Here is a 16,431-nt window from a genome sequence, read left to right as displayed (position 1 = left end):
AACAACCAATTTGAAACTTTTAATGCACCTAAAATCGATTTACACTCTATCTTTCTCACTTGTTATGAACTAAAAACAACATCTCTTTCACTTTGCATCCATATTCATCCAAAAAACTCAAGCTTTTGAGTCAAATTTTTTTTATGGTTGATAGATCCATTCAAGCATACTATTCTTCGTGGATTACTTTCGTTTGAGATTCTAGGTGGTTGGAGAAGACTATGTGTGCTAAGGAAGTCATCTCACTAGTTTAAGGTATGAAATTGAATTTTTTTCCAGATCTGTTCTTGTAGAAGACTTACCCGTAAGTAGTCTGGCTGTAGAAGACTTACGGGTAAGTCTTATGGTCAAACAGACGACTTACTTGTAAGTCATCATCTTTGTTTGTTAAAAAAAAATCTAGAGAATACCCTAGACGACTTACTGATAAGTCGTCTAGGATAAGCAGGTTAGTTTTGCATTTGACCGAATTGTGTCAGATATTTGATTTTTCCTGGACGACTTACCAGTAAGTCGTCTCCGGAAAAACAAAAAATTCAATATTTTATTAAAACTGGACGACTTATCTGTAAGTCGTCTCAGGTTACTTTTGCAATTGGAAAATAAAACTTAAATATTTAACTTTTTCCAGACGACTTACGCGGAAGTCGTCAAGTAAGACGACTTACTTGAAAGTCGTACAGGATAAGCAAAGTCGTCCAGATTTATTTCCTAGATTCTGGTCAAACCTTGCTTATCTCGGACGACTTTCTCGTACGTCGTCTACCTGGACGACTTTCAAGTAAGTCGTCTGGGTAAAGTTAAATATTTAAGTTTGTTTTTCGAATTGCAAACTAACCTGAGAAGACTTACAAATAAGTCGTATAGCTTTAATAAAATATTGAAATTTTTGTCTTTCCGGAGACGACTTACTGGTAAGTCGTCCAGGAAAAGTCAAATATCTGGCACAATTCGGTCAAATGCAAAACTAACCCGCTTATCAGGGTTTTTTTTTTAACAAACAAAGCTGGACGACTTACTTGTAAGTCGTCCTATTTAAAATTCAATTGCAAAAATGACCTGTTTGGACGACTTACTGGTAAGTCTTCCAGACGACTTACTGGTATGTCGTCTGCGTCAATGTTTAGTAAATTTTCATTTTCTCTATGTTTACTAATGTGTTTTATTTTGAATTTTTGTAGATGATGCGTCAGTTACATGCAGTGTATGGAGAATGGTTGTTGAAAGATTGCCGTTGTGATTTTCTGGTTGATAATGTCTAATGAGCGAGAATCATTTTTTTTGGGGAAGGTTCGACACATGCTGAACTTCTTGCAAAGGCTCAAGAAGATTATAACGTGGACATGAGCACAGAATCTGTGGAGATAACCTACTCATTACCAGCAGAAATGATGCAGGCTCCAGACACCCCTCCTATTCATGTTACAAGTGATAGACAAGTTCGAAACTTGCTCGAGATAACCAAAATGCATGGAGTACGACTTTGTGTATCAAGCCGTAGCAAGGTGGAAACGGTTTCAGACTTCAGGGAAGAAGATGATGAAGCTGATGAATGTTTTGAAGATGATGATGATGATTTGGTTGAAGATGAAAATCATGATGGGGAGGAGGATGATGGGGAGGAGGACGATGGGGAGGAGGATGCTGGTATCTCTATTGTTGCTGAAGCGGACGAGAATGGTGAGGATTACAGTGTTTATGGAAAGGTTGAAGATGAGGATGAGGAAGATGACGATATGTGTTTTGAAGATTTCAAAAAGATTGAAGGAGGAAGATCGAATGGTAACAGTATTTATGTCAACCAGAGTTTTGTTAGCAAGGATGCACTGTTTTCAGAGCTGCGGTTGACAGCAGTGAGGTTTAGGTTCTCCTTCATAATATACAAGTCAACGAAAACTCTCCTTGTGACAACATGTCCGGTTAGTTGTTGTCAATCGAAGGTCAGAGCGAGTGTGAAACATGGGACAAACACGTTTTGGGTAACAAAGTATGTGGAAAAACATACATGCTCAGTGGGAGACCGACTCGCTCAGCGGAGACACTGTACTCCGAAGTATGTTGGTAGGCTTTTCATTGATCGTGTTGGAATCATTGATGGGTTGAATCCGCAGCATATCACTGATGCAATGAAGAACATGTTTGGCATGACGCTTGATTACACCACTTCATACAGAGCACTTTTATATGCACAAACATTGGTGAGAGGATCAACAGAAGATGGATATTTGCGTCTGCCATCATATCTCGAGCAAATCTCCTTAGCAAATCCCGATTTTATCGCGGCTATAGAACTTGATTGTATCAATAGATTTAAGTATCTATTTCTCTCTTTTGGAGCTTCTATTAAAGGTTTTAAGTATTAGAGAAGGGTCATTATGGTGGATGGGACTCACCTAAGTGGGAAGTATGGAGGTGTTATGTTAGTTGCAGCCGCACAATATGAGAATTTTCAGATATTTCCATTGGCTTTTGGGATCATAGATGCTGAAGAGGAACCTTCTTGGGAATGGTTTTTCACAAAATTGGCTAGTTGTGTATCTGATGAGCAGCCTCTGGTGATAGTCTCCGACCGGCACGCAGCCATTAAAAGTGCGGGTGATAAGGTGTTTCCTTGGGCAACCCGAGGAATATGTTATTATCACCTTCAAGATAATATTGTCAAAAAGTATAAAGGGAAACATCTTTTGTACTTGGTGAAAGGTGCTGCTTATGCTCATACGGTTTCAGATTTTGACCGGTACATGGCTGAGCTACGGAGTGCAAACCCAGACCTTGCAACGTATTTGGAGAATGCCGACGTCAGCCTATGGTCAAAGGTTTTTTGTCAGGGGGACAGGTACAACATAAAGACAAGCAACATCGCTGAATCTATTAATTCCACTCTGAAGCGAGCTAGAGGATTTTCGGTTCAGTTCCTATTTGAGTTCATAAGGGAGAAGCTAGGAAAGTGGTTTTGGAAAAGGAGAGAAGATGCTTTGAGTCTCCCAACTCAACATAGTCGAGGTGTTGAATATTTTCTTGTTGTTCGATCGGAGATAGCGGATACGATGACGGTACAACCAATTGATGGATGGCGATTCTTTGTGAAAGGTGGCAAAATGGACTGTGTGGTTGATTTGGAACATGGAAAGTGTGATTGTGGTGTCTATGCAGTGGAGAAAATACCTTGCTCTCAAGCTATAGCTGCTGGAACATCTGCTGGTTTGCATATCTCAACACTTGTATGTCCAGTGTACTCAAAGGATTTTTTGCTTGCAGGATACTCAGAGAATATACATCCTTGTGTTGGACAACTCCGGATGTAAAGCGTGGTCCAGGAAGACAGAAGAAATCAAGATGGCAATCTTGGTTGGAGCTATCCTGGATGAGAGGATGCAAACCTCGGAAGCAACACAAGGTTTATAGATGCTCAAAATGCAAAGAAACTGGCCATACGAAACCACAATGTAAGAAATGACGTGGACGACCTTCAAGTAAGTCGTCCAGAAGGTCGTCCAGTTAGTTGTCCAGGGTTTTTCCTTCCAGAAGACCTTCAAGTTAGTCGTCCAGTGTTTAGTCTTCCAGAAGACCTTCCAATAAGTCGTCCAGAAGACCTTAAAGTTAGTCGTCCAGGGTTTTTTCTTCCAGAAGACCTTCAAGTTAGTCGTCCAGTGTTTAGTCTTCCAGAAGACCTTCAATTAAGTCGTCCAGATGGTCGTCCAGTTAGTCGTCCAGGGTTTTTTCTTCCAGAAGACCTTCAAGTTAGTCGTCCAGTGTTTAGTCTTCCAGAAAACCTTCAATTAAGTCATCCAGAAGGTCGTCCAGTTAGTCGTCCAGGGTTTTTTCTTCCAGAAAATCTTCAAGTTAGTCGTCCAGTGTTTAGTCTTCTAGAAGCCCTTCAATTAAGTCGTCCAGAAGTTCGTCCAGTTAGTCGTCCAGTGTTTAGTCTATGTATTAAAAATTTGTGTTATGAACTTATCTGTGTCAACTTCTTTGTCAAATTGCACTACCAAAAAAATTTGAGACGGTCTAGCCCTTTATATTATCCGAAATATAGTTACAAAAGGTCACTGCTCAGAAGACTTTCCAGACTACTTATAGTTAAGTCGTCCAACATTCCAGACGACTTAACTGTAAGTCTTCTGTGCAGAATATAGTTATAAAATAGGGATCAAGTTCAAATACAAAATAGGGATCAAGTTCAAATACACACATCAGCCTAATCTATCATACAAAATAATCTAACGTAGCCTATTTATCACCCCTCATACGCACCCAGGTTGGCATCATTGTCCTTGTTTTCGAACTCATGCGCGTCAGGAAGCTCTTGAAATATATCCACCGCCATCTTATCCCTCATAGTCTTCCCGTTGGCCTTAGCAAAGTCTTTTTTACTAAACGCAATCCCAAGAGCATGACATTCAATGTACTTTAGAGTGTACACGCCACAATCACCAGCTCGGGCTGGAGGTATATTGGTCGGTCTCTCATATGTGAATGACTCCAAGCTGTATTGGGCACATTGTTCGTCTGAGGAAGCACACTCAACAAGCAGATAAGGGACCATGTAGAGAAAAAGCTCCATTACCACATCGAGTTCTTCTGGGGAGATACTGGAACAAATGCTGTCCCAGACGACTATGTGCCTCTTTGGGATCGATATCCACATAGCAATCCAATGAGTTTCGTTGTAGTTCACTGGCACATAGACATCATCAATATCCGTCCCCCAAACCTTGTTCGATTGGTAAAATGATGGTATGGTGCATGCATAATAATTCCACGCCCCACCAGGGAGTCTTCTTCCTAAACCGTTCTGATCGGGCTCCGAGTCCTTAAAGTCCTTGTAGTTGAATCTCCATTGCTGAGCAAAGAGATGATCAAGGAAGCACATTCTCTCGCTCCTGAAATGTTGTGGGTTAGCGTCGTACCTCTTCCTCAGCACATTAATCCAAGCATCAATATGCTGCATACAAAATAGGGTACAAGTCAGAAGATATCAGACGACATACTGGTAAGTCGTCTACGTAGAAGACTTACCAGACGACTTAGACGACTTACCAGACGACTTATTGGTAAGTCATCTACAAAGAAGACTTATCAGTAAGTCATCTAAGTCATAGCAGAAGACTTACACAGTCCTCCAACCACTCTAAGGAGGTCCGGAGGATTTGATACCACCAAGTTCTACTTGTACGTGGTTTTTTATCGAGAGGTGTTCTATAATGACTGCAAACACAAAATGTTGAAAAACAATCAGTTTTTGTAGACTAAAGCAAGCTATTATGGGAAAACAAACACTTACGGACAAGTTTTCAACCAATCAGCGAGCTCCTTCAACTTCTTCTTGTCAATTGGTGCAAAAGGATTATAGCCTGGATAAAGATTTTTGTTTGGAATGATCACTTTGGCCGTGCTATTTGCCCAATCTGTGAGGCAGCAAGTTTCTTTGTTCGATCACTCTTTGCACGGTAAAGTGCCAAAGAAGCATCCCTCTTTTCCAGATATCTAGCATCCTCTTCTGTAAATCCGAAACAGTGGATTGATTTTTGTCCAATAGAAGAAGGCTCGGTTCTGGAGCTTTATCTTTCGAGGAACTAGCATCTGCGGGCACATCTGGACCTTTATCCTCCGACAAGCTCTTCCTTCCCGCGTTCGTCCCATTAACACTTTCACTCTGCAATATACAAGAAACAAAGCAAATGCAACTTTTCAGTTCTTATTCTTAAGACTTTGTTTAGTCAATCTCTTGTTGGGAGATGATTCGTTACTAACCCCGGGTTCGAGCGTCGGTTTAGGTGGAGGGGTAGTGTTTTGAGCTGATGTCCCTTTCCGTTTTGTGGTGATACCAACCTTCTTCTCCACAGCTTCCACCATTTCCTACAGATACTTGATCTCCTTAAGGCACGTCCCAAACCCTTCCCTCATGGCATCAACTATGTCCTTGAACATGGTTTTAATATCCTCTTTGGTCAACCCACCAACAGTCGTATGAACTTCTTCACTAGCCTCTGCAGCTGCCTCTTCGCTAGCAACTGCAACTGTATCTTCACTAGCCTCTTTACGAGCTTTCTTCCGAGGTCTTGGACTGTCTTCCTTCACTACCTTTTTCTTCGCTGGACTCACAACCGTCGGCTTTGTATTAACCCAAGTGTCGGTGACTTCCCCGCAATCCATGGTCCACTTCCACGGTTTCTTCACAAACATGAGTTTAATTATGTTCTCCGCGGGCGTGTCCTCAACATCAAACTCCCATTTTGGAAACATTTCACCAATGTCCTTCTGAACAAAGTTGATCACCCTAGTCTACAGTAAATAGAAGATATGAATTTAGATATTTGACGGATTAAGAAAGATGGAAAGAAAAGACACGGCATACGACTTATAATTAAGTCGTCTGGAAAGTCTTCCAACTGGACGACTTAGGCGACGACTTATAATTAAGTCGTCTGGAAAGTCTTCCAGCTGGAAGACTTAGTAGAAGACTTATAATTAAGTAGTCTGGATAGTCTTCCCAGACGACTTAATTATAAGTCGTCTACTAAGTCGTCCAGTTGGAAGACTTTCCAGCCGACTTAATTATAAGTCTTCTACTAAGTCGTCTAGTTGGAAAACTAATCAGACGACTTAATTATAAGTTTTCTGCGAAGTCGTCCAGATTGAAGTAAATACCTGACTGAGGATAGCCTCTTTAAAGTGTCTGCGTCCTTTGCGACCCTTGTAAGCCAGTATCAGTGGAGATGGATTGTTTGGGAGAGGATTACCATAAGTAGCACCCAATTCCGGTAGAGCTGTGTACACCCAGACCTGGAGAGCTTGCGCAAACCCATTAATAGTGTAACAACCCGAAATATCTCTGCCCTTCACAGAGTCCATCAGCACCTTAAATGCGACTCTCCCCCATGGATAATTCTCAAACCGTTCTAGCTCCATCACTAGCCTTGCCAGACTAACCCGGGTAGGGGTTGAATACTTTCTCCCTTCAATGTATCTAGTGAAGATGGCAAGGTACGTGAGCCGCTTGCGATCATCCCGAGACCACCCTTCGCATCTCTCAAATGCTGCTATTATCTCCTGAGTAGATGGCCCAGCTTCGACATGACCTCCCAACATCTCCCAGAAAGAAGTCAACTCCTTTGTAACAACACAGTGAGGTCTCTCAAGGTCCTCGATTTACTCGCAGCTTAGACCAGTGAGGTTTTCAAACTCTAACAGTGAAAACCTCACAGGTTCTGGACCAACGAGACTCCACAGCTCATACTTCTTCTTTATGTCCAGCTGGAAACCGAGCATGTAGTGAACCAGCCTTGAAGCCCAATCAAATCCTAGCTCTTGGAAATTGATGAAAACTCTCAACTTCGACTCCTTCAGCTCTTCATAATCGTCATCATGAAGAGCTTTCTTTAAAGCAGTATGCAACGTCCAACAAGTATGATACGAAATGCTATGCACTGCGGGGGGGCTCTTCCCCTAATGTATGTATCCTACGGGGGAGTTCTGGTATATCTATTTTTTTGCCTGCAAAACAATCAAAGACAATCATCTCAAAACAATCAAAGACTTATAATTAAGTCAACCATCTCAAAACAATCAAAGACTTATAATTAAGTCGTCTGGCAAGTTTTCCAGCTGAAAGACTTATAATTAAGTCGTCTGCAAAGTCTTCCAGCTGGAAGACTTTGCAGACGACTTAATTATAAGTCTTCCAAGACTTCCAGTAGAACATTTTAAAGCCGACCTGAAAATTCGGAGAAGATATAGTCGCCTTCGACATATCGGTTATATATCTGCAAAAATAGACGTGAAAAAAGAACGAGTGTATAAATTGATAGAGACAACGTTTTATGTTCATCTTTTCCTCAATCAATCACTCGACAGTAAGAGATATAACTTACCGGCGGCGGAGTTCAACGAGACGCCTCTGAGAGAATGCGCGCTAGGGTTTCCTCTCAGATCTTATATAGAGGAAGCGGCTGTGAGAACGGTGGTGAGAACGACAGTGATAACGGCGGAGAGATAACCGGCGGTGAAAACGATGGATTAGAGAGAATCGACGGAAATCGCCTTCGAAATCGCCTTTGAGAGAAACGGCGTTAGGGTTTTCTGAATTTCGCGAAACAGTGAATATAAAAAACACCTTATATATGTCTGGTAAATAATCCGGCTAGGTTTAAAAGTACATTGAAAAATTAAAGGTTCGGTCCGGTTTGGACGACTTACTAGTAACTCGTCTGTTGAATACTGTATATCAGACGACTTACTAGTAAGTCGTCCCAGACCCTAAATTTAACCCCTAAACTAAATTGACTAAATTAACTAACTAACCACGTTATAAAGCCGTAGTTATACTTAAATAGTGTTTACTATACACAGAAATAAACACACTTAGGTAAATTTTAAAGTTTTCCAAAAAACATTAATGCATTCCAAAATCTAACCCTAAGAACGCATACAATACTACAACATATGTTGGCAAAACCTAAACCAAAGAATATCATGACTCACTACTTTCACTCAACTATGTGGAAAACAATTAACTTTTGTTATATCTTAAATTATATCTCTTAAAACATATGTTAATTACATGATTTCAATTTTTCACTTATCAAAATATTTTTTACAAAAATTTTAAATTATTTCTAAGTAGAACTAGTCAAGACGACTTACGGGGGTTAGAAACGTAAAAAAAATTTGGTTTTTTTGTTCGTTCACAAGAGGCTGGCTGTAATTTCAATAGTCTTTTAGGTTACTTTTGTATTTGATTTAAGTTTGAGTTTACTTTTGCATTTGAAATCAAGTTGTGAGTCATATTTAGCAATTTTCCCACTTTTGATTATTGAATATAAACCCTAGAACTTTTCGGTTCATCTTCCTTGCCTTCGGCATTCCTTAAATAATGTGTATCGTTAATTACGTAGCTTTCCTTTCTAAGGTTGATTAATTTACCATAAACTCCAAATGGAATCATATTTAAAATTAAGTGAGCTGTGTGCATGCAGCTATGAGGGTTGTTCACAAGTATGAGCAGAAGATCAACACGAGTATGCATATATGTGAGTTTTAGTTGGTTATGATTCTAAATAATTAGTTGAGAACTTGAACCTTACGTTTCATTTTCTGCTAAAACTTGAACCTAAATTTTATAAGCAGATATATAGTTGTCAAAGATAGTAACGTTGGACCGTTTGTGGCTTTGTCAAAGTACGTCCAAATATGGGTTAATTAAAAAGATGCCAACATTCAATTAAGTAAAGTGTTTCATAAGACGAATGTCAAACAGAAGAAAAGAGAAAAAGCTCTTAAGCAAAACAAAAATAAATAAATAAAAAATAAACAAAAAATCTAAACGATAGATAACGTACGTGAAGGTTTTAATGGTGATTCTAGGCAGCCATTGAGTGAGAACTTTGTGAGTGGGAGGTCTTACTAAATACGCATGGGACACTTGGTTTCTTCTCATCCGTCTCCTTGCTTGGCTGTACATGCCCCACCAGAAGACCTGTCAAGCTATTTTGCTTCGTTTTTTTGGTATATCCCATGTTGTGTGGGAAGTCTGGCTCTTTGATGTGAAATTGTAGTCCGAAACTTTGAGCCTGAGCTTGTGTTTGGCTGATTAGATCCACGAAACATATTGGAGTTGGGACCTCATGCTAAGTGGACATGTATCCGGCAGAGCCATGATGATTTTATAGTGGGGGCAAAAACAATTAAATCACCAAAATTAGTGGGGGTACAGTGACAAAATAAAACCATTTTACTACATATTAACTAAAAAATCAATCAAATAAAATAAAATTTACAAATGAACGGGGTCATGTGACCCCCTAGACACAGCCTACCTCCGCCCCTGTCTGGGGTATAAAGTAAACTGAACATGAGTATAAATATCCGAGAGTTGAGTAAAAGCAAAGATGATACTTCCAAGTAGTACTCCATTAAGTCTCGAGCTTGCCTGCCATAAGCAAGGCCGGCTCAAGGTATTATTGGTCCCTTGGGCAAATAAATATTTTAGCTTTTTTTTATATGTATATATGGACAACTTGAAATTTTTGGGCCTCTATCATTAGTTATTTTTAAAATTTTGGGCCCTTTTTTGGGCCTCTATCATTCCCTAAGCCAGTCATGGCCATAAGCTAAGGTACCAGCGACACCAACGAAGACAAAAGTTTCCTTGTCATACAGAGACACCTCCACACAACACGTTCATTGGCTAACTATTCCTAAGCCACATTCTGACCTTCTCCTTAAGATATGAATACCTAAAGTTCCCAAAGACGATTTTGTTTTTTATAAGCATCAGTGGAAGATTCAACAGGAAAATTTTAACCAACTATTTGAGTTTCAGTCACATAACAGGATGATGAGAAGTATTACATGAGTACCAAAAGAAGATCAGCACGGAGGAGGGAAAGAAATCTCAACCCTCATGGGTGTGTATTCACACTCTCACACAAAGTTTCATATGTTGGCTTGAGAGAATGTCTCAGATTGTAAGTGCAAGATGCAAACACAATAGTACTGCAGAAAGTAAACCGAGAGACAAATCAATACAAGCAAACACATATGCTTTATAATGATCTCGTTTAAACAATCTATTACAAGATCTGCTTAATTCAGCTTTCACAAGTCTAGTGTTAACACCATAACACACGCTACTAAAAGATTCCTAAGCTACACCGCTTATGTCTCTCTCTTTCTCTCTCTCTCTCTCTCTCTCTCTCTCTAAGATCAACCTCTGTGTCTCTACAGACGATCCATAGCTTTCTTATAGTTATTCTCTATGTTTCCGAAACCCTAGCTCCAAGGCAACATGGATATGGACATCTTCCATAACATTAAGTGCAACCTTCCTTTTCTTGGAATGCACTCATTCCTCTTTCCTTAAGTCATAAACTTGCTCCTCAAGTTTATTCATTTTTCCATTTCTCCAAGACTCCAGCTCAGCATCTTGACTCCACATGGTCTTCACCACTCAACACGACGTTTGCTTCAGCAACTACGTCAGCGACTACTTCAGGGCAGACATCTTACATCTTCACATATTCCACTCAGTGCAATAGAATACAGAAGATAAAACTTACTTCTTTGGAAAATGAAATTCTTCAATGTCACCTGAAGAGGACTGGCTAGTTCATCAATCAAGGAGAATATCAATTAAAATACAAGCACTAGTTGGGTGTTTCAAGTCCAATATAATTTTTTTTTGAAAGCTGGTTACCTAACCTATTAAATTTAAAAAAAAACATACATTACAGGCCAATTTATTGGCAGTAAGGTAGGGATGAGTTTGAAGAAAGGCCTGAGTAGCCCAATTAGCAGACCCAAAGGCCAGTAAAATGAATTGTACAGGTTACTAGGCCCATAATCAAAAACGAAAATAATGTGAACTGATTGTCATCTTACGAGGGTGAGATGAGAAGCTATGTGCTTTTTGACGGGGAGAGACCAGCGAAGTGGAAGAGGCCAGTGATCAAGAGTTCCACAGTTGACAGTAACATCAACACTTACTATTACTTTCAACATTTACTATTTTCTCAAAGCTAAAATGGTTAGAACCCCCTCGCTATTCAGCTTCCCCTCACCTTTTTTGTATAACCTTGATACATATTCATTCCCCAAGAATTCGAAAGCGAAAGCGCCTCTCTTCCCACGTGTGTTCTTTGATGATGTGGTTCCCGAAATTTACAATGCACTTTCTGGAGGGTTTCTCGAGTTCAGATCTGAATCAAAAGGTATTTTGGTTTACCTTCTTTTTATTTTGTTTGCTTTTGGTTTCCGTTGATCTAATTATGTCTTCCGTTTAATTTATTGGTTTAGATCGGAAAGCGAGGAATTGGATGAATCAGCCGTAATAAACAAGAAATTTCTCTCTCTCTTTCTCTGATTTTTGTCTCAATCTCTCGTAATTTTTCTCTGGTTTTTATTGCATGTTATGGACAACCAGAAGAGAGAAGATGGTGTTTTGTAACATAAGGAGTTGCTTCAGCTGAGGGTTTACTCAGAACAAAACCAGGTTGTGCACAGACATGTGGAGAGCTGTTTCAGCACTTTCAATAGCAAGCTGCTGTCTTTTCCTTCCCAAGAAGAAAGCTGCACGCAGCTGGTGACAATCATGTGACTGAATTAATGAGCAACCACAACAATCAGCTTGTGACTTGCTTGTGCCAATTACTACATAAGCAAGCAAGCAGGGAGTTGCATGGCATGTGACTTGCTAAGTGAACAAGCATGCTGTCTTAAGATGTGTTTGCATTAGACGGGTCAAGATTATTTAAGAAGCTGGATGATAATTCTGAATAATTATTCGACCAAATATTTGTTTTGCTTCGGCTCTCAGAAAATCTCGTCCAGCGTAATAAAATTCGACCAAAATATATAAGACTCGACCAAACTATCAAGTGAAGGTCTTTCGACCACAAGACAGTACTGTCAAGACATTAATTCATCGGGTCGATTTTTATTTTTAATTCTGATCGACCAATCTTCCAACTGATCTTGCGGAATTTTCTCGACCAAAATCCTATCCGGTCGTGAGGGTTATTACATAGACGATTCAAGCGGTCCGTCGAATCAGGTATCAAATTCTCAATCCCCTATGGAACCAGTTGATGAATCGATAGTCATCGGAGGAACTTAGGCAATTGCTTCAAGAGATAGCCTAGTAAAGAAAATAGAACTGCATGCGTTCGATGGATTTCTGCCTTACAGCTGGATCAGTCAAACAGAGAGATATTTCAGAGCTACGAGATACAGTGAAGATGAGAAATTGGAACTAGTAGCACTGATCTTAGATGGTCCGGTATTACACTGGTATACATGGGAAGCCACATAAGAACCGTTCACAGATTGGAGACTGTTTAAGAGAAGAATGTTGGAGAGGTTTTCGAAATCACTGGATGAAGAGCCTTGGAATAGGTTGTGTGCATTGAAACAGACGGGTTCGGTTCGTGCTTATGTGAGTGAATTTGAAGTGTTGATTATGCGAATGGAAGCTTTAACAGAAGCAAACAAGGTCAATAAGTTGTACATATAACTGAAACCTGAAATGAAAGAGGTTATCCGCATGAAATAACCAAAAGGTCTCAGGAATCACATAGCAACAGTGTTAAAGATGGAAAGCAGCATGTTTTGTTAGATGATTGGAGAAAGAAATTCGAAAGGTGGTCTACAACAAAAGACATCAGAGAACAGTGATCATTATACACAAATAACAAGGTGCTATGTACCAATGGTTAAAGACGAAATTAAAACAGCAAAGGAAAAGAATGCAATAGTCAGTGGCAACTCAAGACCACTACACGCATAACTAACATAGTTAAAGTGATCGAAGCTTTGTTTTAAGTGCATAGAGAAATGGTTCGGTGGTCATATTTGCAGTAAGCCAAAATTAAAGGCTCTCATGCTGATAGATGGTTTGAAGTGGAGATTTTAGAAGAGTTATGGGAAGAAGAGTTACAAGAGTTGGAAGTACAGCATACGCAGATGATGGAACTTTCCTTTTATTTGTTTTTGGGCATTGGATCTCCAACGAGACACAAGTTAAGAGGCATAATTTGGAAGGCTTCAATGGTAGTGTTGATAGACAGTGGGGCAACACATAACTTTATAACTCATGAGTTATTGCGTAAAGCTCATTTGTCTACAACAAAACGCTTGGATATCAAAGTAATGTTTGGATCAGGCATAACAGTAAATGGACTTAGTGTGTGCGAAGGGGTTAAGATCAATATTCAACGCTTAGATTCTATCATCAACTGCATTGCTTTGGAGTTGCAAAAGGTGGATTTGGTTTTGGGAGTGCAGTGGCTGAGAACATTGGGAAAATGCGAGGTAGACTAGAAAAATCAAGAAATGAGTTTCATGCTCCAAGGGAAAAGGGTAACACTAGTGGGAGAAGAGGATTTACATCAGGTTGACAAATCTTTTGGAGCAGTATCAGCAGGGTTACAACCAGAGAAACAGAGAGAGCTGGAATATTGGGTGGCTTCTCAGTTAAATGAGATTGAGAGACCGCATTTATTGTTGAGGTCAGTGGAGGAAGTGTTACAGGAGTTTCAGTGTGTGTTTGAAATGCCAAAAGGGTTACCACCGGTCAGGGGCAGATATCATTCCATTGTACTAAAGCAAGGAACATGACTAGTGAGTGTGAGACCTTACAGATACCCACAAGCTCACCAAGAGGCAGTTATAACGTTAGTAGTTGAGATGCTTACGAAAGGCATCATACGTCCAAGCATAAGTTCGTTCTCGAGCCAAGTCCTGTTAGTCAAAAAGAAAGATAACTCATGGCGTTTTTGTGTGGACTACAAAGCTCTGAATCAAGTGACGGTTGCAGATAAATTTCCTATACCAATGATAGATCAACTTCTCGATCAGTTGCATGGGGCAGTGTTTTTCTCAAAGCTGGATTTAACTGCGGGTTATCATCAGATCCGTATGGAACCAAAGGACATACAAAAGACAACTTTCAGAAAACATGATGGCCACTATGAATTTCATGTCATGCCATTTGGTATGACAAATGCACCAGTCGTATTTCAAGCTTTAATGAACGAGATCTTTAGACCATTCTTGGGGAAGTATATCTTGGTGTGTTTTTTTATGATATACTCATATACGGTGAGACATAGGAGGATCACATTCGACATTTGAAGATAGTGTTTGAGTTGTTGCAAAGCATGTGTTGTTTGCAAACAATAAAAAAAAATGTATCTTTGGCCAGTGTAAGGTTGAATATCTTGGCCATGTAATATCCGCTGAAGGGGTGGCAACAGAGGAAGCTAAGACAATCCCAATGAAGAAATAACCTATGCCTAAGAACATCAAGCAATTAAGAGGTTTTCTTGGGTTAATGGGTACTATAAGAGGTTTGTGAAGCATTATGGAGTGTTGGCCAAGCCGCTTACTGATCTATTAAAAAAGGAAATGTTTGAATGGTCACCAAGAGCACATGAATCATTTGATACGCTAAAAGCTGCAATGAGTTCTACACCAGTAGTGGCACTTCCAGATTTTACCAAACAGTTTATTGTAGAAGCTGATGCTTCAAGTTTTGGCGTCGGGGCTGTTTTAATGCAGAAGAATAAGCCAATAGCTTACTTTATACATAGCTTATTAGCAACAGAACAGCTCAAGACAATATATGAAAGAGAATTGATGGCAGTAGTGTTTGCTATAAGAAAATGGAAACATTACTTTCTAGGAAGAAGATTCCGGGTACACACTGACCAGAAGAGCATAAAGTTTCTACTTGAGCAAAGAGAGGTTAACATGGAGTATCGAAAATGGCTGATCAAGTTAATGGGGTATGATTTTGAGATAATATACAAGCATATAATTGACAATAAGGCGGCAGATGGATTGTCTAGAATGTTTGACAAAGAGGATCAAGATATCAGTTCATCTCTTTTGAGGCTAACGGTTCGAGAAGCTATTCAGTTACAAGATTTATATGCAGAGATGGAAAACGTTGAACAAATTCGACAGTGGCTGAAACAAGTGGAGTCAGGACAGTGTGAGAAGAAAGGGTTTACTATTGTGAACGGGATGTTATGGTACAAGAAATGATTGGTAATACCAAAAACGTAGCATATGATAGCACTAATTCTATTTGAGGCGCATGATGGGTTGTTAGTGGTCATTCTGGAGTTTTAAAAACAACAAAAAGGATTCAATAATGGTTATACTTGGAGGGAATGTTTAAACGTGTGCAACAGTATGTGGCAGAGTGCAATACTTGTCAAACACACAAATACTCAACTCTTTCACCAGCTGGACTAATACAACCTTTGCCAATTTCTGAGAAGATATGGGATGAAATATCTATGGATTTTATAGATGGGTTGCCAACTTCTCAAGGCAAGAATGTGATCTTGGTTTTCGTGGATCGCCTGAGTAAATACTCTCATTTCACGACCTTAAAAAATCTGTTTCAGACCAGTATTGTAGAGAGAGTGCTCATTTATGGTGTGATCAAGTTGCATGGTTGTCCAAGTTCAATTATATAAGATCGAGATAAGGTCGTTCTCAGCTCTTTCTGGAAGGACTTATTTTGTTTATCTGTGATAAAGCTCAAGTATAATACCGCATTCCACCCCCAAACCGATGGCCAAACCGAAGTCTTGAACAGATACTTAGAGACATCTTTGAGATGCTTTGCATCAAAACATCCGAGAACTTGGTCAAAATTTCTGTTTTGGGCAGAATTATGGTACAATACTTCATACCAAACATCCCTCAAAACTTCTCCTTTTAATTTGGTCTATGGCATCATGATGTGTTCAATAGTTATGAGGAAGGATCTACAAATAATATGGAGTTGGAAGGCTTACTTAAGGAGAGGGATCGTATGTTGGCAGACATTAAGAATCAGTTGAGTCATGCTCAACAATTGATGCGTGAGAGTGCAAATAAACATCGTCGCCATGTGGAGTTTGAAATGGGCACTATTGT

The sequence above is a fragment of the Brassica napus genome, chromosome C8 (assembly GCF_020379485.1).
Source record: "Brassica napus cultivar Da-Ae chromosome C8, Da-Ae, whole genome shotgun sequence".
NCBI lineage: Eukaryota > Viridiplantae > Streptophyta > Magnoliopsida > Brassicales > Brassicaceae > Brassica > Brassica napus.
This window is presented reverse-complemented; position numbering follows the sequence as displayed.